We start from the raw sequence: 26,955 nt of genomic DNA on the forward strand, positions 1-26,955 counted from the left end.
TTATTTATTTTTTTTTGTAATATATAGTAAACTCTACATATAGAGCTGGCGCTATTATTCTAATTTCTAATTTATCGTATACTATTTATTAAAAAATGTGAAAAGTATAAAGCCTATATGTATATATTTTTATAGACGTTATAAACATGTGCAAATATTTAGACATATGTTGTTTATGTATATACAAATGTATGTATGCACATCCATAGTTGTATTCACACATCTACACATGAACACTAAAACATCTTTTCTTAACGTTTCCACATATTTGTATATGCAAACACTCATCACTTATTTTAAATATTTCTTCTTGTAGTTTTATCTTCTTATCTAGTTAATAACCCCAATACGCGTCGAATTCAAGTTGTCGCGATAAGCAGTTATATTTTGTTTAAAATACGAATGAGATTAAATTATTTTTAGGTAGTTACTTAACAAGCTTTCACGAAGAGGATGTGATGCTATTTAAGAACATCAATTTTACGTTATTTTTTTATACCCTCAAGAACTTAAATTGATCGTTCACTTTGTATGGCAATAAAAAAATATTCAATACAAGAACTAGATTTTGATCGAACTGTTTGTATGACAGCTATGTGCTATAGTAGTCCGATCGCAACAATTTGTTCAAAGATTGTGGCATTGCCTTGCAAAATGTTCTATGCGAAATTTCGTGAAGATATTTCAGTAAATAAAAATGTTTTCCCTACAAGAACTTCATTTTGCTGGATCAGTTTGTATGGCAGCTGTTTAATATAGTGAATCGATCTATTATTTTTTCTATTTCTTCGGCACAATACCTAAGGTAATAATCCATGTAAAATTTCTTGATGATATCTCGTCCAATGGAAAAGTTTTCGATACACGCACTGTATTCCGATCAGTCAGTTTCTATGACAGCAATGTGCTATAGTAGTCCGATATCGACGATTACGGCAAATGAGCAGATTCCTGAGTATAAAAGCATGTGTTCAAAATTTCAGATCGATATCTCAAAAACTGCGTGATAAGTTTGCATATACATATATTTATACAGACAGACAGACGGATATGACTAAATCGACTCAGCTCAACGCAGATCTCTTATATATATACCACTGAGTCACAGTCGTAAAAAGTAAGATAGGAGAAAAAAATGACAGAATTTTGAAAACAGTTGAGTTTAACTCAATATTTTGAACAGACAAAAAAAAACAAAAATGGTAACTCATTGCGTGAAGAAGTATATACAGAACATGTTGAATCGTTTGTCTACGTGTAACAACTCAAATATATTTAAAATATGCTGTTTTGAGAAAAATGAGTTTGAAAATATAATAAACTGAAGTAGTTGAATGGTTACACTTTAGATGCATGTAACTCAAAATTTTTTGAAATTCGCATTTCCAATTCTAATAGGTTATTTCTGAAAATTTATATTACTGATAAAGCAAGAAAATATCTGAAGTTTTCTACCGAAAATTCATAACAGGTGGTGTGGTCTTCCTCAAAAGTGTCATAAGTCCAATTTGCTCACTCTGCCTATTCTCCCGTATAATTTCAAATATCAGTGAATCATTTGCGCAATCGATTTAAGTGAACCTCTTATCGAGTAAATTTCTCGCTTAACTACGTGTATATATACATATGTATATTTAAATTACCTTAGTTGCTACAGGCGTAAATGTTGTCATTAATATACAAAAAGCAAAAAAAAAATCACAAGAAAATTATTCGAAAAAATATTCAAATTTTTAAAATAAAGTATTTATATATTATATAACTATGTAAATAAATATTAACATTGTAAATAACACCCGCTCTTGCGCCATTTTTGTACACACTCCCTGAAGAGTCAACCACGCAGCAGAGCTTTCGCACTTGCATATATTACCACAAATAATAGCGCCGATAGCAGGTATTAATATGTGCTTTTTTAATTGACTACAAACAATTTATTTACTAAATTTATATCTCTTTATTGTTAGCCAAGCGATAAGCGTGCCTGTTGGAGCTTAAAGCTTCTTCAGCTTTCCAGTTCATGTGTTTATTCAACCGTTATCTCTCATAGCACAAGTGTGCTTTTTGGCCAATTTGCCAGTAGTCCTGCCTCGAATATGGCTAACAACTAATGTGGCAGCGTTTATTAATTGACATACATACTATGCATATGTATATTTATTTGTCATTTCATTTGTATTTAACTTTCGCATCATTTATTCTAATTTGCTTGGCCTCCAACGTGTGAAAGCTGCGGCGTGTGAAGCGCTTCAAATTCTTATTCGATGCTGCTGGAAACAATTTTGATAGAAAAAAACGTTTTTTATACAAGCATTTTTTCCGATAAGAAATTTCGCTGTGGCGGAGCGATAAGCAATGGCTTTTATTTTTTACTTTATAGAAATTATACGCTGTTAATCACCGACGACAGACACGAGTTGTGGCTATTATTCTTTGTTATTGTAAATACTTGTAGCTGTTCGTGCTTTGTGAGTTTTACTTCGGAGCATTCTAAACTATTGGATGTATTGACATTATGACATACATACATATAGCAGAGCTTTGCTGTCAGATGATTCAAGCTGAGTTCAAAATAAGCTTCATTTTTATTTTTTCTTAATGCAGTAGGGAGAATTTGCAAGGTTTTCTCAGGATGTACAGTTGCATTTTGAAAAGCTTTGTGTTTCATCGTCAAGTTATTTTCATATTCCCATGATTGTACTTATTGTATTTTTTAGTCTTCATATTCGGACGTGCATTTTTTTTTTTTTTTTGCCTCTTACTATTACAAAAAAATATATACTTTGCTAAACTTATCACTGAAAAATAAAGCAGGTTAAATTCTAGGTTAATTTTTTTAATGGAATAGGAATACATGCTGATAACAGGATAACGTAAGAAATCAAAAATTGTTCAAATTTCGGTTCGAAGTCTTATTGTTTTGATTGTTAGAAGTATTTGTAAACTCTTTGGTCTTCACCGATCTGTAGTTGTAATATTTCTGATGTCCGTTCACATACCAGAAATGAATTGGAGTTTATTCCTAACAATTTATTTTAAATTGTCGACAGTATTCTTCCTTACTATACGGTTCCAAAAAAATTCTCACCACTATTTGCTGCTTTAGTCTTCGGTTTCTTAAAAACAGCATGTTCCATTTGTTTACGTCGGTATGAAAGCACTAAATTTCTTAAAAACATCTCATCTCATATACAATCATGACATCATCTAGTATTTTTTACTGTATTTACATAACTTCTTCGATTATGTATATTGAGTTCGCCATAGGTCTGAGTCATTGCTTAAAAACGATTTGATTTTCAATTGTCACTATTAAAGAAAATAAAAATTTCCTTGATCCGATCTTGAGGAGGATTTCCGAAAAAGATCTGCAGATTTTTAAAAAATAAATAATAATAATAATAATTTAAACAAAAAAAAAAGTATTATTACTTTAGCTTAATACAGTCGGTCGATCGAAGGACTAGTCAAAACTAACCAATCACACTTGAAAGTGACTTAAAAATCGAATTTATTGCCAAAATATTATTCCTTCCATCATTACCTGATAATACTATATATCTAAGGATACCACGTAAAATTTTCAAGCTGATCGGTCCAGTCGTATCGCTGAAATTATAACCCCTTAAATGATATATAAATTTAAAGCGGAACTGATCGAGAATCTTTCAATACCCATGATTTGGTAAAATATGTGCACTTGACAAAACACCCTGTAAAAATTCGTAATTTTCACTCAACGTGCCGTCAGTTCAACAAAATGTTCTAAACATATTGGTTGTCAAAAAAGTTTTGCGGTATTTGTAGTTGGCGCTGAGAGCGCACAGTTCTAGTTTTATTCGTCGCATCGAGTCATGCTATACCTTTTTGGAAAGCTCATTTCACGCACTAACACGTGTTTGATTGATTGTCGTTTCTTTTAAGTCGTTCGTGAGTTATAGCGTCGCAAACATGGAGCAAAATAAAGAGAAAATACGGCATATTTTACAGTAATACCACGATAAAGGCAAAAATGCATCTCAAGCCGCCAATAAAATTTGTGAAGTTTATGGACCCGATACATTTTCCATTTCCATCTCACAATGATGGGTTCAGCGTTTTCGTTCTGGTGTAGAGGTGGTCGAAGATGCGCCACGCTTCGGAAAGCCTGTCGTCGAAAATTGCGATAAAATCGCTGAATTGGTCGAAAGAGACCGGCATAGTAGTAGCCGTAGGTCAAGAGCTGAGCATGAGTCATCAAAAAGATTTTTATGAACAGTTGAAAATTCAATAAAAATACCGCAAGACTTTTTTGACAACCTAATATTAAGATAATACTATTAATAATAAAAATATAATCGGATGGCTCACCCCTTGAATGTCCTTAAGCATATATAGAATTTTCAAACTATTTCTAAAAACGGAAAAAAGAAACCCGAAAAACTTCAACAGAAATATACCGAGATTTACTACTATCTCCCGAAGAGACCCAAAAAAAGAGTTCCACTGACACTCAACGTGAAATTCAAGACGAATATAATTACCAAATATCCAAGAAAACAATTTTCCGGTGCTTGATTGTATCTGGACTGCACGGCAGAGCAGCACACAGGAAACCACTTCTGTCTAAAATTCAGAGGAAATGGCGGGTAGACTTGGTCTTGTATAACAAATCAATGGAAGTATTTCGTTTAAAGCGATGTAACAAAAATTAGTCGCAAAGTTCTTGATGGTTAAGGTATGTTCGCCGTCCAATCCACGCGTAGTTGAGTATAGTGGAGGATCAGTCATGTTGTGGGGGCTGAGGAAAATTTGCCTGTTATATGGAAATTCCAAAAAGATTAAAATTCAAAGGAAACGGCGAAGTTGACACAAAAGTGTTTTGATTAATATTTCATCAATATTTTGGTGTGGCCATTGTACCGCCCAGACTTGAACATCTTTGGCATGTTGTTAAAAAGGCCGTTAGTACAGTTAGTAGTAAATATCCCAAATATGGATGTTCTTTGTGATAAACTAAAGACGGAATGGCGAACAATACCAGCGGTGCGCTGTCAAAGTCTTATAACGTCAATTTGCAGTGGATTAATGTATAAGGGTTAAGCAACAAAATCCTAACTACGAATTTTTATAAAATCATTATTTTTTGCTTATAAAATGTTATCGTTTCTAATTAGTTGTCGCACTTAAATCGTTGACTCCACATATTTTTGTTAAAATTTATATAACAAAATGGACTTATAATAAAATTTTTACTATTAGAGTTCAGTAACTTATTGGAAATTAACATAATTTACTTCAAAATAAGTGGCGTTTCTAATTAGCTGTCAACAGCTGTATGTGTAGTCTTATCGGTTAGTCATAAAATAATTACAAAAGTATGCATAACATTAAGAAGACCCCGAAACTGACATATAAACATTTTCGTACAAGACATGAAAAATTATCTTTACCTTAACACCACACTGCTTAGATTAGTTTGTAAATGTTTCTTGACTATTTTATATGTGTGTAGCATACATAAGTATGTGTATGTATACCGCACATATATGCATATTTAAAAAGTCTTTGTTGTTGTCTACACACGTGTCTCCAACACAGCTGCTCCCAAGTGATCCATCTTATAAGCTTCGGCTCATTTCCTTTTGTCCTTTCATCCTTTGATAAGAACTTTCGCTGGCTCACCACATTACCATTTGATATCGCCAAATACTCACATATTATACATACATATTATACATACATATGTGAGAGTAATCACAAGCAGAACACAAGTTTCTTTTTCGATTTAAGAAAATGGCGTAAATCTCGCATATTAAGCAGCATTCAGCCGTACGCAGCGATAAATCGTGCTGCATCCCCTTTCCAGCGCAAAGGAACACCAATCAAATGCCGCATCTGGACAGCCTGCCTGCCTGCCTGCTTTTACCCCCCCAAGCTCACACCGGCTGACATGTACAGCTGTCGGAGTTGCTTGTATCCCTCGGTGGCGTTGTGGAAAATAAATGACAGTAGGCATTTTGAGTTGACAGGCACGTAAATTAAAGAAAAATGAGCTTTTTTATCAGTTGCCTTGGTTCGCAGCGGAGGCTCGTGCTGTCGTGTGAGGTTTAAGGTGCCACGCGCCTGTTCGGCCCACAAACAACAAGCGCCCTATATGTTGGTATTGGTTTTATCAGCGTTTGCTTCGTGCGCTTTTATTAATTCAGCGGACTTTCGGTTTTTGTGTGTGTTATTTTTTTTATTTTTGTTGTTATTTTTTCTTTATTTTTGTTGTTTCTATTTTCACCAATCGAAAATAATTGCGTATCAAATATAATTTCGTGGAATTCCATGACCAAAACACATTCTAATTTATTTCTTTCTTGTTTTCTTTCTGCACCAGTGGGTGGTTCCATTAAAAGCGTAGAGCCTACTGCTACCCATATTACTAATATATGTTAACATGTACTTTCTAACTGTTTTTTGTTTGTGTTTCTTACTATAATTTTTGTTTTTGTTTGTGTTTTTTTTTTTTTTTTTTTGGTTTTTTTTTTTTTTTTTTTTTTTTTTTTTTTTTTTTTTTTTTTTTTTTTTTTGGTTTTTTTGACTTGACATGCACGCACTCATCAAACTTTATCAGCAGCATTGCAATAGTTGCGGCATAGGATGTGTGTGTGGAGCCGGGGCAGTCTTGCGTGCAGACGCGCGGGCGTGCAAGCATTCAGCGCCCAGTGGCAGTATCGGTTGCTCCCTATTGTTAAAGGCAGCCAGCCTGTACCACCCATGTCAGGTTCGCCTCGCTGAGTGCCGATTGCCGATTGCTGGTGGTGTGCGTGCCGGTTGCGCTGTCGGTGCTCAGCTAGCGGGCTGCCACTACCGCCTGCTGTGCTGAATTCTCTATTTCTTGGGCATCTAGTTTCCAACTTTTCCTTTTGTTCAATTTTGTATTTGCGCTCGCGTGTGTGTGTGTCTTTTGGTAGCAACGACAGCCGCATAGAGCCGTTTTGAGAAATGATCGCAAGATGATTTGCCAAAAAAGTTGCTATTGCCTCGTTCTCAACGAACCGCGGCAGCAACGTTATGCTACTTTGGCCTATGCCAGCAATGTGAGTCTGAAATTGGTACTAGCGATACGGGCACAGTGCTTTAGTTTTGGTAATATAGAGCAGTTGAAAATTCTAATACAAATAGCTCATCAATTTCAATGCTCCTGATAGGCTCGGAAGTGTGATGATTCATTCTTAGCGGGAGTGTTCTCCTTCAGGAGAAAATGAAATGTATTTATTTTTGCAATTATTTCCCAAAGTCTGCGTATAAGATCGTTTCCAACGAAAATTTAGTTAAAAATAAAACTAAAGATATCGATTTAAGAGAAAATAGTTCCGAAAAACTTTCAAAAAGCCTATTTTCTTTTAACAAAATCTTTCACTCCTTTTACAAAAAAAAAAAAAAAAAAAAAAAAAAAAAAAAAAAAAAAWAAAAAAAAAAAAAAAAAAAAAAAAAAAAAAAAAAAAAAAAAAAAAACTGCATCGAAAAACTTCCTTATGTAGCCTTACTTTATTCTGAAACTTTCACTTAATCTTTACAGAACTTGTTTTTTTCAACAGCTTTAACAAAAGCTTTCAGTCGTGATACTAAAAAAGCTCTACAGCAAAAAGCTTTCACTATATAAAGATATTTTCAACGGATCTTGCGCAAAATATCGATTATTGGGAAATAATTACATACAAAATTCTTAACAATCATTATACAAGCCTTCAAGCTTTTAAAAGCCTTCAAAACCTTTTTCTAAAACAATCTTGTTATACTTGCTAGGATTGATGGGTCTTCGTAAAGTTAGTGTTATTTCCATGAGATTAAATTATGGATTAACGAAAACGTCGATTAATACGAAAATTATGATTATGATGATGAAAGGATATCCAGAAATTTGAGCAATGTCGATGTTTTCTAAATATCGTCCAAAATAGTGCATAAACTTAGTAGGAGCAGTAATAGAGCCTGTTAGTTTTTATTTAGTTTTAACAACTTTCACAAAAGCTTTCATGTATTTCATCGATAAGTATCAGTAGTATCAGATTAGAATATCGTTTAAGGAGAATGAGATTTAATGACGTTCTCAAAACATTTACATCTTTTTTAGGCTTTAACAGCATTCACAAAAGTCTAAGAGCTTTGACAGAACTCTTAAGTGCTTTCACAAAAGCCTAAGAACTTTCACAAAAGTCTAAGAGCTTTCACAAAAGCCTAAGAGCTTTCACAAAAGCCCAAGAGCTTTCACAAAAGCCGAAGAGCTTTCACAAGCGCTTAAAAGCTTTTACATTTTCCACAAATAAGCTTGTCATATTTAACATGGCAGGGTGGGTGGTTGTGCGTTTTCGTAAATTATTTAGAACTTTTACGAAATAAAATTATCGGATAAGGCAATTTCGAGCGTTAAAAAAATATTATCTGATACATTGAAAAATTTATATTTTTGCCTAACTTGCTTTTGATTTCATTTCTCAGCTTCTTAGATAGTAAAGCTTCTTAGATTTCCATTAGCACCTTTTTGTAACCCACAAATACAACACAACCATTTTTTCTTCCAAAAACATCATCCCTGCAGCACTGTGCCATTATAACTGCATCTGACACCCTTCCAAACGTCATGGGGCGGCATGAAAGCTAAGCATATGTTTGCCCATGTCTTTTACACACACCACTACGACATACACACATACATATGTTTGAACTGAATATATTGGATTATTTGGCATGTGGCATATATCCACGATACAGTCATATATAACTTATTTTGTTTAATTTAGACAAGTTTTTTTATTTGTTCCTAAAACGCATGAAACCTTATTTGCACCCCACAAAATCGTCCGAACTGCCTGCCATGCCATAACATGGCTCTGACATGTTTGCTTTGCACAAAGTACCCAGATACCGCTCACCCATAAATGCTATCTATGAAAGTATATATTACACATGGTTTGCTTTTGTGCTTGCGTCTGCTGTTTACTAAGCTAGTAGCTATGCAAGATGGCGGTCGTGACACGAAGGGGTGTTGTGGAATGGTAAATCGGACTTTTTCGACACACACAACTTGTGCAAATAGAAATAACACGGGTATTTGATATTCCGTTTGATATTTAACCCAATTTTATTTGCATTTGCCTTTCCCTATTTGCTTTTCGTGATCTAATAAGCTTTGATTGGACAATGACTTGTGAGGCAAGAGGCTCGTGTGCCAGCTGCTTGGGCCTTAGTGTCAATTGGTTCGTGTCAAATATCCTCTGTGCGTAGGCGATTTACCAAAATGGTGGGAGTTGCAGGCATATAAAGGTGATACACATTTTTTTTTTCAATATTTGGTTAAATAAGTGAAATAAATGTGATTAGCTAAATAAAATAAATAAGAAATGAATGAGAGCAAGAAAGACAGACATTGCATCAGGAAAATCTCATGTTCAATAATTTATTGTTTTTAGTTTAATATTACTGGTTCATAATTTTTCAGAGAAAAAAATGCATTCCAATGTTCTATCTGTCTAAAGCCAAAGTTTGTAAAAATGTTAATTATACCCTCAATAGGATATATTAAATTTGCCAACAAGTTTAATATAACATCCAGAGAACCACGTAGTAGGCCCTAAGTTGTTGTATGGAAATCTCTTCTATTTGAGAAGACAGCTTCACAAAATTCAGCAGAAAATATTTTCCAAGGCAACACTACGATTTCCGAAGAAATTGTTCAGATCGGACCACTACAGCATATAGCTGCCACACAAACTGTCCCATTAAAATCAAGTTCTTGTATGGAAAACATTTATATTTAATGAGATATCTCTACGAAATTTGGCATAGATCATTCTTTAAGGCAACGCCATAATCTCCGAATCTCCGAAAAAATTGGGGCAATCGGACCACTATAGTATATAGCTGCCATATAAACTGACCCATCAAATTCAAATCTTTGTATGGAAAATACTTTTAATTACTGAATTAACTTCACGAAATTTGGCGTAAATTATTTTTTCAAGGCAACGCTACAATCCCCAAAAAAAATTTTCCGATCGAACTACTATAACGTATAGCTGTCATACAAACTGAACAATCGGCGTGAAGTGCCTGTATGATTTGCTTTATCATTTGAAGAGATATTTTCAAGAAATTTAGTACGGGTTATTGGCTAAGGTAATTGTGCAATATGCGAAGAAATTGTTCAGATCGGACCACTATAGCATATAGCTGTCATAAAAAATTGATTGTTCAAAATCAAGATATGGATTATTTTATAGACTTTGAGGTTGTAAGAAATGCAGCTGTGAAGGGTATATGGCTTTTTTGCAACCGAAACTAACTTTTTTCCTGTGCTTATTAATTTTTTAACTCAACGGCAACTTTGTTATCACTATGGAATGCAAATTTTTACAGGAAAACTTTGTGATTATAAAATTTAACACTTCTAATATAAAATAATTACAGTTTATTCTGCAAAAAAATCAAACTGGTAAAGTTACTTTCAGGATTAACGGCTTAATATTTATTTTTTTTTTTCAAACTTGAAATTGAATAAAAGTTCTGCTTGACGTGCTTAAGGGTTTAAACAAGCATAATTTTGAGTTTAACTTCAATTAATTAGCTACTTTTGAGGTTTATCGATATATTTATATAAATATTGTTACACTTTTGTATGTAATACATATGTACATAAATATTTTTCAGGATATATTGCTATCAAAATAGTTAAAAAACATATTTTAGAAGTATATAAGTTTCCAAAATATATCTTACAAGCACATAATCTGATATTAATGCATTCTGTTTCATTGTTTTTCTTTATATATGTACATACATACACATTTATTGTATGCCATGCACCCGCCATTTTGTTCACCACCACTGCCACACGTTAATATTTTAGAATTTTCTTCCACTACCCTGCCACTATGTATTCCCCATGGTGTTTGTGCTGCTTTTGTCTACAGAATATTTTTCAAATTTTTCCAATATTTAATTTTTATTAAGATCATTAATTTTTATTGTAAACTACACGCTTAACGCTGACCCTCGACCATTATGCCGCCTGCTGCATTCTCTCACGCACATTCTAACAAATAACAATGGCACCCATATACACTTATGGTATGCTGCACACGTTCGCTGGCCGGCAATCCCACAATCTCACAATCTATGGATATCAGTTACGATTATGTGCTGCTAAAATATGTGTTGATAACTAAGCTGCTGGTGCTGCTGCATTTTCCAACAAAAATTTCCAATTTCTCAACTCCACAGCGCACCAAAGACAACAGTCAGCATCCCACCAGGCGTTTGTCATACACGTGTAGGTATGTGTGTTTATTTGCCTCTGCCGCAATAAATGAAAGTCATTTTTGAATCTTTAATTCTCGACTTTTGTGATTTGTGCGCCGCACAGTTCGAAATTACCAATATACGAGCACTATACATATTAATGTGCTTAACTATCCTACTATGTAATGAAGTTGAAAGAAATGAAATGAAATGAACAAAATAAAATTAAATAAAAATTGGAAAAATTTTGTTAAATCATTTAGCATCTAATGCAGTAGGGAATTCGTATGCCTTCAAATACATACTTACATACATATATGCAACTGCATTTTTCACACCTTTTGTGACGCCGCGTAACAACTGGCCAATGGCAGCAGCGCGTTGTTATGCGACAGTCAATACCCGATGGCACCGATGGCTAATCGTGTTCACTTCCTTTGGCGCGTCACAATAGCAGCAACAGCGAATAGTAGCAGTCACTCACTTTATTCAATTATTTAAGATTTTTTGTTTTTTTTTGTTTTTTTTTTGTTTTTTTTTTTTTGTCGAGAAAATGTCAGCCTTTTTGTTATCGTCAAATAGAGTTGTTACTTGCACTCAATTGTTTTTGCTTCGTTTTTGTTTCTTCTTTTTGTTTTTTTTTTTGGTTTTGGAAAGTAAATTCAAATTTCTCTGCTTACATGTGACTTGTCAAATGCAACTATATTAGTATATTGGAACTTGATGCCTTCATTAGCGTTTGTCATCCATGAATTGACATTAATGATTTCGATATTTTTCGCCTAACAAAGTAGCAATTCATAAGTGAAATACGATTGAGAAATGTCATTTTGTTGGTTCCAAGTGTAGGAAGCCGAATTGATTGACCACGTGAGTTTTTCTAGCAACTTGAAATGATTTGTATAATTTTTTTCTATTGAAAAACAAAGCAAAAAAAAAAAATTAAAAATCTCTCACGTGTATGGCAATGTTTTCAGTTGGTTTCTGTAAGACTCTGAGATTTCGTAAAATTTTAATTTATATTATTTGAAAGAAAATGTTTTTCAAAATATGTTACAGTTAGTTGCTGCACTGACTGGGAAAGTGGTTACAATCTAGATACTATTTTCAAAGTTTTCTCGTGCAATACAATAGATTATTTTATTTCAAAATCTCCACTTGTCACTTCTCCGTTATCACTTATTCAAATTAGTCTAAAATATGTTCTTTTAATCTCTTGAAAAATATTAAGTCTACCTTAAAGTCAGTGAAAAATAGTGTTTCTCAATTACCTCTGATCAAATTTGACCCGGACTGCTAACATATACACTTATTTTTTTAAAAACTCTTTATTATCAGAAATATGTTCTGCCAAGTCTACTTCGAAGGCAGTTACAAATAATGTTTCGCACTATACTATCTGATCAAATTTGACCCGGATTGTTAACATGCTCACATATTTTAATAAAAATTCCTTATTATCCAAGAAATATTCTTTCAATCTCTTGAAAAATCCCAAGACTTCTTTGAAGAGAGTTAAAATTAATGTTTCTGATCAAATTTGACCCGGACTGTTAACATATTCTTATACTTTATTAAAAATACTTTATTTTTACCTTCAAAATAGGCTCATTTCGAGCCAATCAAGTATTACAACACTCAATCCAATTTTACATACACTTATATCTAAGCTTTGGTAGCGACTTCGAGTCTATAGTGCCCTTACCACGGATCCCGTGTTTATTTGCAAGTTTTCAATCGAACGGCTCTGCGGAAGATTCTACGGCTATCGTCCAAATGGATGAAAACACTCAAGCTCTGAGATATTCAACGTAGTACCCGCCGGTGGAAGCAAAGGAAGTCGTCCACTTCGTTGGAAAGACCAGAAGAACCTGACTACCTTGAAATCTCCAATTGGTCAAACAGCAAAAAGGAATTAAGTCGCTAGAAATTGAGTTTAGCCTATAGTAAATAACGCATTCAAGTCAATATTCTGAATTTCGAAATCAAAACACAAAAAGCTGTTCGTTTCGTTGAATCTGAAACTCCACCATGATGCATATAATAAAATACTACATAATCGTCTTACTGAATTCTCAAAATTATGAATTGCATTGAATTTATGTTGCATTCAGTACTAACAACAACCTATGTGAGCATCAATTCCGGCTTGAAACCAACAAAAAGTATCAACACTATCAAACGTTATTTTGACACTTCAGTAAACATTTAATAAATATTTCACAATCCGTCGTCATATTTAGAACTTGCTTCAAACATACCTGTATACATAGTTTTTTTTTTTTTCTAAAAAATCCTCTTAATTAAACGCATCCAATAAAAGCTTGTGTGCGCAGCAACGGCGGCAAGTAAAAACGTGTCTATCGCAGCAAAACATGGCCCAGACAAACGTGAAATTCGAGTTTCTTCTCATACTTCACTTCATCAAACGTCTTCTGCAGCTTAAATAAACTTTATGGGTAAAACCTAAAAACAAAAAAAATGTAAAGTTGCGAGATGGACTAGAGTTGCCATTGATGAATTTAAATATAAAAATTAAAGAAATGAATATCTAATTTGCGTATTTTTCTTTATTGGCGTAGACACCGCTTACGCTGTTATAGCCGAGTTTGCAATAGTGCGCCAATCGGGGATTCCAAGTATAGCCGAATTCTTCTTCACCTGATCTTTTCAACGGAGTGGAGGTCTTCCTCTACTTCCTAGAGCTGAAGTGTATTCATCCTTTCGAAGGACATGACCTAGGCAGCGTAGCCGCTGAATCAGAGCCGTTCTCTTGAAAACTCGTAACACCGACTCATCGGATGTTGTCATTGTTCAAGTCTCTGATCCATATACCACTTTGGGGATGTTGAGTGACTTGAAAGGTTTGGTCTTTGTTCGTCAAGAGAGGACTTTAGTTCTCAAATGCCTACTCAGTTCGAAGTAGCACCTGTTGACTAGAGTTATTCGGCGTTGGATTTCGAGGCTGTTCATTGCTGTTGCTATTAATGCTGGTTCCAAGGTAGACGAAATTGTCTACGACTTCGAAGTTATAATCTATCCCTATTCTCGTATATGAAAAAATATTTTTGACTGTATGTCTATTTAGGAGCCCGGGTTTTCTTTCGAGACTTCTTATATGAACTTTAGATTAGGTTAGATTAATCTGGTAGGTCAATAAGCCACACGTAGAAAAGTTTTGGTCCTTTTCTATACCACATGGCGAATTTTAACAGATTTTGCGGCCTCACTACTGATACCTCCTCCAGTGTATCATACTGTGGAGACACCAGATGCTTCCATCGTAGTCTTGCCAATGCGGGCCAAGTACACAAGAGATGCTCAGTTGCTTATCTGGTGTACTGTTCCAGACATTTCCTGCCGTCTTCTCGTTCTGTCAGCCCCATCCTGCGGACGTGTGTCCCCACCAGGAGTGACCAGTTAGTATTCCCATCATGTTCCTACAGTCTCTTTTATCATGTGCCAATAGGAATTTTGTGTATAGTACTATGTGCTATATTTCATACTTACTAGTGCTCAATAATTTTTGGCAACCACTTTCTGCGTATTTAACGGTTTCTGTTTTATTTACCTTATTTTATTTTTTATTTCGTTATTATTTTAACTTTTTTTGCATTCGGTGAATACCCTCATCAGCAACTTGTTTTCATAGCTTTTGTCTTCTAACGATTTTAGAGTTCTTCAACTTACCGTCGAATGACAAGACATTTTTTGTAATTTTACCATTTTGTAATAGCAAAGCTTTTGAAAAAGAAGGGGGGAAAATGAAAATATTATTTTACATAATGCACAGCAGGTGAGGTAAAAACAACAATGTAGCAAACGTGCTTGGATAGAAGTACATATGTATGTATAAATGTAGATATGTATTTAATAAATAAAAATGTTGTTTTCTGCCATGTTTTATGCTCGTCGTCCCATATCAGCTGGCTCAATTTCAGATTTGCAGTCTCTTTGGCGAACTTGGTTAACACATTGGTTATTTCTATTTAATATTTTTGTACCCTGAACAGGGTATATTAAGTTTACCCACGAAGTTTGTAACACCTAGAAGCCAACGGCGAAGAAAACGGAGAATCGATAAAATATACTCGTATGTACATATATCATATATTGAAGTGATCAGCCAGCATTCAATAAATTGAGACATGCTCGTCTGTATATATGCTTTCATTCCTTGAGTGTTTGATATTAAACTGAAATTTTGCTCACGTTTATTTTTCCACAAGGAGCTATTCACTGGAATCGCCAATATCGGAGCACTATAGCATACAGCCGTTATACAAACTGATAGATCAAAATCAAGTTTTTGTACCGAAAATATGTTTATTTAATGAGTTAACTTCAAGAAATTTGGCATAGATCATTTTTTAAGGCAATGCCGCAATCTCCGAAGAAACTGTTCAGATCGGATCGCTAGAGCATATAGCTGCCGTAAAAACTGATCCATCAACATCAAGTTCTGGTAGGAAAAACCTTTTTTATATCACAAGATATCTTCACGAAATTTGGTTTGGATTATTGTCCAAGGGAATAATGTAATATCCGCAGAAATTGTTTAGAGCGGACTACTATAGCAACTTTTTGTATGCAAACTTTTGTATTTTTGTAGGGTGTTATAGTTTCAATGCAAACGAAATAAACATGTTTTCTTTTTTTTTTTTTGTTTTTAGTTTTTAATTTTTGTTTAATTTTTAATCTTTTTTAAAATATTTTTTGATTTTAGTTTTTTAATATTTTTTTGTTACATTTTAAAATTTTTTATTTAACTTTTTTTATTTCTTTTTTTAAACTCAATTATTATTATTTTTTTATGTTTTAATTTTATTTATTTTTTATTACTTAATATTTTTGTGTTCTTTTTCTCTTTTTATTTAACTCCACACCTGGTCTTTTCTTTATACTGATAGCGCTTCAGTACTGGCGGCTAGTTGAAATAGTTAAAGAGGCTTGTTTTTTGTAATATTATTCGACAGCCACTTGGTTGTGATCCGATTGAAATCGCTCGTCTCAGCTTCATTTGATTCGCTTCAATTTGAGCCGTGTTGATTTGATGCGATTTGGTTGTGTTGACTTTTTTCAATTGTAATCAATACGTATTTGTTTTCGACTCGCTTTGGCTACAAGCTCACTAAATGCCCGCAAGCGATATAGCCAGCCGTTGTTGTTATTATTATTACAAAATAGTGCTGCTGTTTGATGTATTTGTTTTTGTTGTAATCAGTGGACACGCCGCTGGCTCATAGAAAATGTTCACACGTACAGAAATATATAAATATGTGACGTAAAGCTGTACGTAGATACATATGTATGCATATAATATATCGGTTTGTTTGTATGTACATATGTATGTGTACCAAAGGTGTATCACCACAAATCTCATTACGTATGTGTCCATTTTTTGTATATAAATGTGTTTTGTTGTTGTCATTTCAACTTTTATTTATTTGTACGCTGATGGGCCCCATTTTACTTTTGACGTGCAGTATTTGTGTGCAACAACAAAAAGCTCATACCAACAAAACACGAAAAATTAACGAAGAAATAACAATAATAAGCGTGTTACCAATACCTCAACGCATTGTCAACTGAAGCTGATTAACGGATATCCAATAAAAAAAACAGCAGCTATATGTTTTACTGTTGTTCTTGTTATTTGATTTTCTCTGGTGTTTATTTGTTGATTTTCGGTGACTTTTGCTGTCTCTGCTTGATGAATTCACATTACAATTACATTGTATCGCATATACCATATATTTGGGTACGTATGTATGTACATTTCTTTTAAGTATGTATTATATTATTAAATAACTGCTTAGATATGTACATAAATACTATATGCACTACTTACATGTGACCAAGAAATGCTCTTATTGTTAATTATGTTACGTTGTGAGTTTTCGTGGATTTTTGCTTTTAAGTTACATAACTTAAATTTTACGCAACGGCAGTTTTAAAGAAGTTTATTGACTTCAGTTAGTGAAATTATCTGAAAACGCATAATGTTGTACATTCTTTGTTAAGGCAGCTGAAACTTCTTAGTAGCTGATTGGAGAGGGAGAATTATGGAAAGAATTTTTATTTTTGACAAACGAAAAAAGTTCTATAAGTTATATAATAATTATGATATAAACATGAAAATAATAATTATATATAAACGAAAATACTTTCTTCGCCTTCCTCTTATTTTTAACAGCTTTAGCTATATAGACAGTCTTGATAATCATAAATCGCATAAATTCGAAAGTTCAGGTTTTTTGTTTTTGGAAATTTTGAACTAATATTTCTATTAAATTAGTGTATATAAATCGACAGTTTATGCCATCAAAAAAATATAAAAACAATATTAAAATTTTTCTAGTAGAGAAGGTCTTTAAAATTCAAACACGGAGAAGAACGAAATCCCTACAGGAGTGGAGGACCTTTAGTGCCGTTGAATATCGCACAGTATAGTTTATACCCTAAGATAATCTTTTTTAGGCTGTCAGTCTGGGTGTGACCCTTAATATCTGAGATAAAAAGACTTACTAGAAGTAGGTAATGAAATTGTAATATTTCAAACAGTTTGGTATTTTGCGATACCAGATGGAATTCAGTTGCTAGGCCCAAGTGGCCTAGGATGCCTGCGCTTGACTCGAGTTTTAACAGACTTTGCGGCCTCACCATCGATACCTCCTCCAAAATATTATACCGTGGGAACACCAGATGCTCACAGCGTAGTCTTGCCAATGCGAGACAAGTGCACAAGCGATGCTCAATTGTTTCCCTGGTGTACTGTTCCAGACATTTCCTGCCGTCTTCTCGATCTGTCACCCGCTTCTTGCGGGCGAGAGTCGCCACCAGATAGTGACTAGTTAATATTCCGATCATGTTCCTAAAATCCCGAATGCCAGTAGGAATTTTGTGTACTTCTGATCTACCGTTTTACATATGACTTTTGCAGTTTTGCACCCAGGAAGCTCGTTCCATGGGCTTACCAATGTTGCGACGTTTTGGATGTTAGTCATTGCCCTCCGCGGCTTTCGCAATAGCAAAGACTTCAGCTTGATATACAAATTGTGTTCCAAAGTAAACAGGACTTTTTGATTCTAGCGCCTCCTGTTGGCGCCATCTATATGTCTTATATGCGTTAGAATCTGCTATTTTTATCATTTATACTTCATGGCATTTCATCGATAGGAAGTGAAGTTATTGCGTTTTAAATGTCAGATGTCAAATGTGTTATCGGTGTGAAAATTAACTTCGAACAAAGAGCCAACATTAAATTTTGTTTTATAATTGGTAAAACTTTTACCGACACGTTTCAACTGATGAAACAAGTTTATGGAGATGATTGCCTATCCCGTAGCAGAGTGCAGGAGTCGTCTCAACGTTTTCAAAATGGTCGTGAGGACATAAATGACGATCAACATATGGGCCAATCAAAATCCATGATCACCGGAAATTAAATCGAAACTGTGCGTGAATTCATCAAAAATCAGCCGAAATCATCATTGAAAATCATGGAAATGGAATTAAACATCTCCAAAACATAGATTTATCGTATTTTGGTTGAACATTTGGGCTGGCAAAGGTGTGTGCACGGTTTGATCCCCACAAATTGACTGACGATCAAAAATTGCTCAGAATCCAACATTCGAAGGACATCATAAAAGAGGTCAAAAAGGACCAAAAATCACATTTTAGCCATTAACCACTCTCCGTATTCTCCTGATATGGCACCGTACGACTTCTTCCTTTTCGTAAAAATTCATTTGCCCATGAAAGGAAGGCGTTATGCAGACGTAGAGGCCATTCAAAAGGCTTGCACCGGCATGCTGTCGCCCATACCGGCATTCGAGTTAAAACACTCGTTCGACATGTTTTTGAACCGTACAAAAGGCTGTATTGAAGCAGAAGGAGACTATTTTGAATCAAATAAATTGATATTGCCGAAATAATTATTTGTTCTGTTTGTTTTTTACAGTCCTGTTTACTTTGGAACGCACTTTTTATAAAGAAAAAAGAAATTGGTTTATAAAAGTTCAATTTGCTACAAGTTCCATCTAATCGTTAGAACAATATTATATTTTCTGCTTCTATCGGAACTAATTTCAACACGTCCAAGGTGAATATTTGTTATTTACATTTTCTTTAATTATCTTGAACATCGTCAGATTATCCCTCTAATAAAGTCATCAATTTTATTTAAATCTCAAGTCCTTAACTATCAAAATTTTTTAGGAAAGTATCGGAAATTTTCATTATTCAGAGATTTTATTTTTAATTCTAGGTCCCTCCTCTTCGAAACTTGTAAAATGTATGTATATTCAGTATGTAGTATGTATGCTTTTGAGTGTAATTATGAAAAGAAAAAGCTTCTCGGAAAATACGTTTCCTGTTCCGAGGAAATCTAACACTGTTAAACACTTCTGTTGTCATTCCAATTAGTTTTTTGTTTCTTGATCATTAATCTAGCTCCTTTTGCGGACTTTCCCAACTTCAACAAAATAGCCACTAAAATGCATGTAAACTCCGTCTAAGACACCACGTTCATGCCTTCCTACGTTCCTACTACCTTCAAATCTCAATTACCGTTATTTAAAGTCATTACAAATTAACCAACACTCTCCCGAGTAGGTAATTTTAACTTCCGAAATCAAGTCATATCCTGCATAAGAGTTACTCAGTAGATATGTAAAAGCATTTACATATTTCCCACAAATCTGGAGGCCATTCCCATACATACATATGCACATGTGTTTATAAATACATATTTACATAGTTGTGTATATGCAGCTAATAATGCCGCCATATTTTTAACCCATTTCGAATTGAAAATAATGAGTGCGCCAAATAGCTACTCACCATCACCCATTCAAGTGCAATTATAAAATTTTCAATTTAATTTTTTTCCCTTTTTGTTTATTACCAAATCAATTTTAATTAAGCCAATTATATAAAATAAGCGTATTTCGAAATTGAAAAAAAAAAAAAACAGAAAATAAGTGATACCTACAGTAAAGTCAAATCGAAGTATTGAAAAACATAAAAAAAAAAAATTAAAAAAATTGAAAAAAATCAAGAAAAAAATCCAATTGGCTTGCCAGCAGCAACACCAAGTGGAAACGCGAGAAATAGAAGACGAAAAATGGCTATGGAACTTAATAGGCCAACGCACCGCCGCCGAAGAGTCCAACCAGCTGCGTCTGCGCGGCAATCATTAAGCTCAATTGCAGACTTTTGAAGCTGCTTAGTTCATGTATTTGTTGTCAATTGGTGTCGGCAACAAAAAGGCATGTGAATACACATGTATTGAAGATTATACAAAAACAAAGGCAAAAGTACGTATAGCATAGTTGCTAGGCCGTACAGCGATGGCTAAAACACTTTTATTGCACGCACTTCGGTTTTGTTTCGTTTTTTGTTGCAAACGCTTCGTTTTAACTGTGGCAGATACTAAAATGCCTGTAGTCTGACATTCAAAATGCACATGCGCGGCATAATTACAACTCAATTAGCTGAAAATGTCGGTCGGTCGGCAAATGAAAGAGCCAACAAGCAGACAAAATGCCGGCTGCTGCAATGTCGGTCGCTATAGTTGCCGAGATGGCGGCCGAATTGCGTTTCCTCGCTGCACACGCTCGCTTGTTACCGCTGCAAAGCGTTACAGCGCAATTTCCGGTGTTGAAAACAAATCAAAAGCCACCACGCTCAGACGAGCGCTGAAATGTATCAAATAACTATTGAAAGCGCATATGGTCTTGTTGTTGCCGCCGCAACACTTGTTGGTATGCGGCGTTGATTGCCATTGAAGCGTTTTTCGCTCATTCACTTCGAATCCGCTCACTTTTCTGCTTTTGTTGTTGCCCCCAATGAAATAAGGTTGACTCATTCACCATTTGCAATATTTTTATTTAGTAGTTTTTTGTTGCTTTCGGTTTGTAATGATGATAGTGCGTAGCTTTTAATGAGTTGCATTTGTAAATGTAACACTAAATATTTTTGTTGCTATTTTTATGTGTGAGTGTGTTTGAAACTAAAAGTGTTTTACATTTTCGTTTTTCGACCTTTAGATGTTGCTATTGTTGTTGTTTTGGCGTGTTGGTGTGGCAAAGTCACCGTTAAATTGTGCCATCATCACCACCAGTCAAGTGGTTTTGTGCGAAAGCAACACAGTCATCAGCACAACTAAAGTCATCATTGGCGTTATTGTAATGAAATGCCAAATATAAAACAATAATAACAGTAACAACAATAGCACCACACAACAGTGGAGACCTTCAAAATTTTTATGATGACATGGAAAACGGACGTAAGCTGATCTAGTGACCGGCTTTAGGGTTCTAAATATGTGACACAGGGTGGTGTGCTGTAGTGGCTGTTATGTAAATAAAAAAAAAAGGCTTTTATTAGGTATATTGTGCTCAAAGCACAACCAAAAATTAACTGCTTTTGGAAAGTTTTTAAATTTTTAATTTCAACGATTTCGGCAGTTAATTTTTAAGAATGCTAGAGCATTTCTTATAAATTTGATGAGGTTTGGGGGTATGGAAAAAATAATCGAATGGAAAGCCTCTTTTAAATCTAATTTTAACCATTTATTCTTAAAGTATGTGTAAACTATTTTTATAGCTATTTCAATACAAAACTGCGCTCATTGCAATATTCGTCAGTATTCACTTTTTAAAATGCGTTCCAACGCGCAATGGCCTTCCTAGAAAATTATTTTATCTGTTATAAAATAAAAAGAAGGTTTTCAACAAATGAAAGCTTTTCGTTCTAACGTTGACTGACAGTTGAACACTGTTGCCTATTTTCTTGTTTTCTTACTATTCTAATCATTTAATAATGTTTTAGCAAGATATAATTTACTTTCAGCAAAAAAAAAAAATGTTTTGAAAATTTAGTTTTAGCCCAACACTTAAAAAATATTGTGACACGGCGAACTTTGTAACGGCTAACAAAGAAATCTATCTAATTTACACTGTTGTCGTTTTTCCTTTTTATTTTCACTTAAATTTCGATTCTTATATTTTGTATATAAGATTTTATATAGAAATCCATTAGTTTTATAACAAAATGAAGGCTTTAATAGAGTTATATTGATGCGAATCGGGTCAAAAATCTACCGTATTATTTCATTGTCATTTTTAAGTTAATTTCATAACGCCACTCTACAAAAATGCTCGTCAATAAAACTGGTACAGTCGATTGTCACAGGCTTCTCTGGAGGCCAAGTTTTCACCATCAAAATAATTCGCCGTAGATAGAAACATCACTTTATACAAAGTCCGGACTATAAGGTACATGCATAAGGACCTCCTAACAGAGACTCTGGAACCTCTAAAGAGTCATTATCGATGTTTGTGATCTGTCATCGTCCTGATGGTACACACTTCCTCTCCATTTAGCCTAAGGCTGATTGCTTCTGGATGATTGCTTCATTCGAACGGTGCAATTATTGAGAATACAGGCTCGAATTAAGAGCTTGGCCGCAGGGGAAGGTCTTATAGTAGATGGTTCACTGCCAATCACACCAAACATTCAGTAAACCCTGCCTGACAGTCTGGCTAACTGTCTTCGATGCTGCTTGCTCTGTTGTCTATCTTTGACGCCTGTTCCCAAACGTTTGAGTTAAGCATGTTAAATAATTGTTTGAAAATTTTTTTACCATGAAAATTTTATTTAAAATATCTGCTGACATCTGTACAGCGTGTGCTTGAAAATTATCGAAAATCGCTACCAGTTACTACCAACTGACAGCAAATATTTTGGGACATAATTATTAACCAAAATAAACGTTAAAGGTTATGTTTATAGTATGCCAACAACAACAACAACACTGACTCCAATTGCAAATGTCATAAGCGGCAACGCCGATGACGTTGCTGCCAAACAGCAAATAGCAAAAGCCACCAACATGCAACAAAAACAAACAGCTGTATGTCTACTTACATAGCGCGGCAGATGGCCACTTCGACAGACACAACAACAACAACAGCAGTAGCAGCAGGCGTGATATGATAGTTTTGTTGTCAACAATGAACTTGCGTAAATTGAAAATTTTATTATTATTTTACAACAACAACGCCAGTCAAAAACCTAAAAAGAGGTGTGTGTGTGTTGTTGTTGTTTTCTGGTTAGCTGTTCGCAATTCATTGCGTTGTGGGTCGAACGCGTTTGGCCACCGCTTCACCGGTCATTCACTCATTCACCACTTCATTTCGTTCGAATTTCGTCGACTTTGGCGCGGCTAATCTACAGCACCGGTGTGAGTACTCTCTATTTCACTCCGTTGTATTTCATCTGATTTTAATGAGAATTCATGAATGAATATGAATATTGAAATCACTTGTTGTCAGCCTTTGCCCAATAGACCTAGCATAACCACAATTACCGCAATTTTAACGACAGCAGCAACAAAAACAACCAGCGCTAAGCGGTCATCATCATTACACTGGGTGCGCGCACCTTGTGCCGCTTCTATGTACAAGTATGTATGACGCGCCGGTTCACAATTCATAACACCAAACTGGCATTGTTGTTGTTGTTGTTTATATTTGTTGCTTTTTGGTAAAAAGCGCAAGCATCATGATGATCGCAATGAATTGGTAAAAAAGTACAAGTACTAATGCTTTACTATCTTTAGGTCAAGAATTTCTCAGCTATATGCATGTATGTATGTGTGTGTGTGTGTGTGCCATGCTATGCATATCATTTTCGAAGGTGTTTACAGTAAGCAAGTGTAGAAAAGTGACCATTAATGGTTTATTTTCGAAATCGATAGCTAATATTTGCAAACAGCAAAGCACAACAACTAACTTAAGAACAACAACAACAGTAATAGCAGAAAACAGTGCGCAAAAAGTCGCATTTCAAAAGTCACTCAAAATGAGTTGGTTAAAATCTTGTTTACATTTTATAAGTATCTGTATATGTATGTATGCATGCATGAGCTGACTTGACTGTTCGTGTTTGCCGCTGCGATGTAGGTCAATAAAATTTTAGCAAATTAGCTGGGTTCTATTTTTTTTTTTTGTTTTAATTGAGTGAATGTAAACATTTTAATTTGCATTATGTAATTAATGCTTATTTATAGCAATAAACTAAAATTAAAATTTTATAGTTTTTTTGTTCACAATATTTTATGGACAAATAATAGATATGATATACCAACCCCAGAGAAGCTTGGGAGCTTTTTTGGACCATATCTCTTTTAAATATCGCCCACAATTTTAGATTAGTCACATTTCTGGTTTGCTGTTGTATGTAATACCTAAGTTACGTTAGTTCACCACTGTGAGCAAAAAATAGTAAGACTTTCTTCATAAATCGAAACTTCTTAATCGATATCGTCCCTCAAAGTAATCTCCATTGGCCCCAAATACACTTGTGTCAACGTTTTGCCAATCCGCAAAACGGTTGCTTGTCGATTCACGTTTAATACTTTTCTACAATTGATTCAAACTTCGGATTCAGAAGTCACACAAACGTAAATTAGGCGAATACTCAAGAAGCATCAAGCAAGTTGCATGGTGCATTATCGTGGTGCAAAAACCAAGTGTTGCCTGTCATAACTCGGGCTTATTTTTACGAATAACTTCGCGGTAACGACGCATAACACTCAAATAGTATTCCATGGTTTCAGTTTGGCCGGTCGGAAGGGATTCTGAGTGCACCACAGCTCGATAATCGCAGAAAAATGTCAACATAACCTCCATTTTTGAAGTGCTTTGAAGCGTTTTTTCCTCGCCTTTGGCTGACATTTGGCACGATAATTCGAGCCAAAATTCATCGCCAGTAATTATATGTTTCATGACATCCTGGTTTCGGAAAGCGTTGTTTTGCAAACGTTAACCCGACGATGTGTTTCAAAGAAATTGAATGATTTTGGAAGGTCCAAATGATCTTTCAAAATGGTTTTCACTGATCCTTTCGATATTCCAGCGATGTCAGTAAGATCTCTTTTTGTTGACGTGTTGATCATCAAATGATGAAGTATGACTATTTTTAGATCACAGTTATACGTCGTGGCATTGTTTCAAAATCGACGAATCTTACTTGGACAGATAATTTATCTTTTGTGTTACTCGTAAGCTTCTAAAATTGGATCACTAGAAGATCCTCATACACTGTCGAGGCGTTTTGAGCTTACCACAAATTTTCTAAGGCGGTTAATGTTAATCCCAAAAATTTCACTGGGTTTGTCAAAGATGTACTAACCGAGATATGTATTTCAATATCAGTCTGATAAAAGCAGCGTATTGGAGGAAGAAGTGGCAGGATGATTTTAACTCGTCTCCGCCCATGCTGCTTTGGCAAAGATCGTGCGATTTAGTCGCACCGCTTGTGTAGTTATTGGACCAGTTTGAACACCAACAACTGCTGTGAGACTGATGTTTCTAAGGACCTCTTACGGTTCACACTAGGCCAGAAGGATTTCTATTTGTTGACCAGCTGAACTTACTGGAGGTCCAAAGGTCCAACGTCAAAACTCAAGAAGGCATCGAAATTGGGAAAAGGGTGCTCTCCCTAACAAGTTCATCGGTTTTCCAGTTTCCAGCGATTGTGCTGTGACCGGGCACCCATACAAGTCTAATTGGGAAGAAGCTTGAAACTATTGCTAATGCGGTCATGCACTCCTTGATTAGTTTTAAGCGCACAGTCAGCGAGTTCAAAGCCAGTACGCCTATCCAATTGTCAAAAATATCAATAATATAATGGAAATTATCACGTATTCAACGTTTCCACTGACCCTGGATCTAAACATTGCTTAAAATTCATTTTCAGCCATAAGGCTGATTACTAAAAAAATACGCGATCTTTGGGTGTCACACAAGATGGCGCAAAAAGCTCATGTTTCTGCAATGGATGGTTATTGGTGATGATCAAGTCAAGATTGAAAGTAAAAGAGGTGTTTTTGATGATATTGGCAAGGGATCAATTACTAAGAGCTGCTTCCCTACGGCCGGGATTGTGCAGTCCAATGCAATATCCTAACTTTTTCCTTATCGAATCATTGCCTTATGGAATGGTTTCAAATATAAATGCCTTCATTATATTTCAAGGTGTATCCAAATACTGAGGCTCCCTAGACCAAGATACTTACCCCACCGTGCTTAATGGCTTCTCCTAAGAGATGACACAATTATTTTTCCTTCTGAACTTATCCTATTTATCTTGGTTTCCTCGTTTTAAAGCACGTTCCTCCAAAGTTGGACTGCCAGTCGTACTTTAATATGACGTGTTGACAGCTGTGTTTTCTTCCTGCTAGTTCGTTGAGCATCGTTCATTCGTCTTCTTACAAGCTTTCGAGACACTTAACGCCGCATTCTTTATTAGTTTTAATATAATTCCTCTGACTGACTTAAAAAGATCAGCTTTGCTCTTCCGTACTATGATTTTTTTTAATACTAATCACGATTTTACGCAGTCTGAACTTTCTTGAAATCTTTTTGCTATTTATAAGTCCATATAGTCACAGTCAAGAAGTGCTTAAAAGAAATATCTTACGATTCCTTACTTTTTTTAAACATTCACAACCTAAAACTAATACCAAAATATGTAGCTCATAAACAGTTCAATGGTAGATCCAATTCATTAAATCAGCTAGCATTAAAGAAAGTTGATCGCTTGTGAACATTGAACCCATTTATAATAATATCCCCTCCATAAGCATTTAAATTAACTTTGAAAGAAAAATAA

At 34.7% G+C, this 26,955-nt stretch overlaps 1 protein-coding gene across 9 annotated transcripts in view; it reads left to right on the forward strand.

Moving 5' to 3' along the window:
* The window catches only part of LOC108977687 (segmentation protein cap'n'collar), a 144,377-nt gene that overhangs the window by 63,610 nt on the left and 53,812 nt on the right, over window positions 1–26,955 (forward strand). The gene's annotated exons all lie outside the window — the stretch shown is intronic.

The sequence above is a fragment of the Bactrocera latifrons genome, unplaced genomic scaffold, assembly GCF_001853355.1.
Source record: "Bactrocera latifrons isolate USDA-ARS-PBARC rearing strain unplaced genomic scaffold, ASM185335v1 scaffold_94, whole genome shotgun sequence".
Classification (NCBI taxonomy): domain Eukaryota; kingdom Metazoa; phylum Arthropoda; class Insecta; order Diptera; family Tephritidae; genus Bactrocera; species Bactrocera latifrons.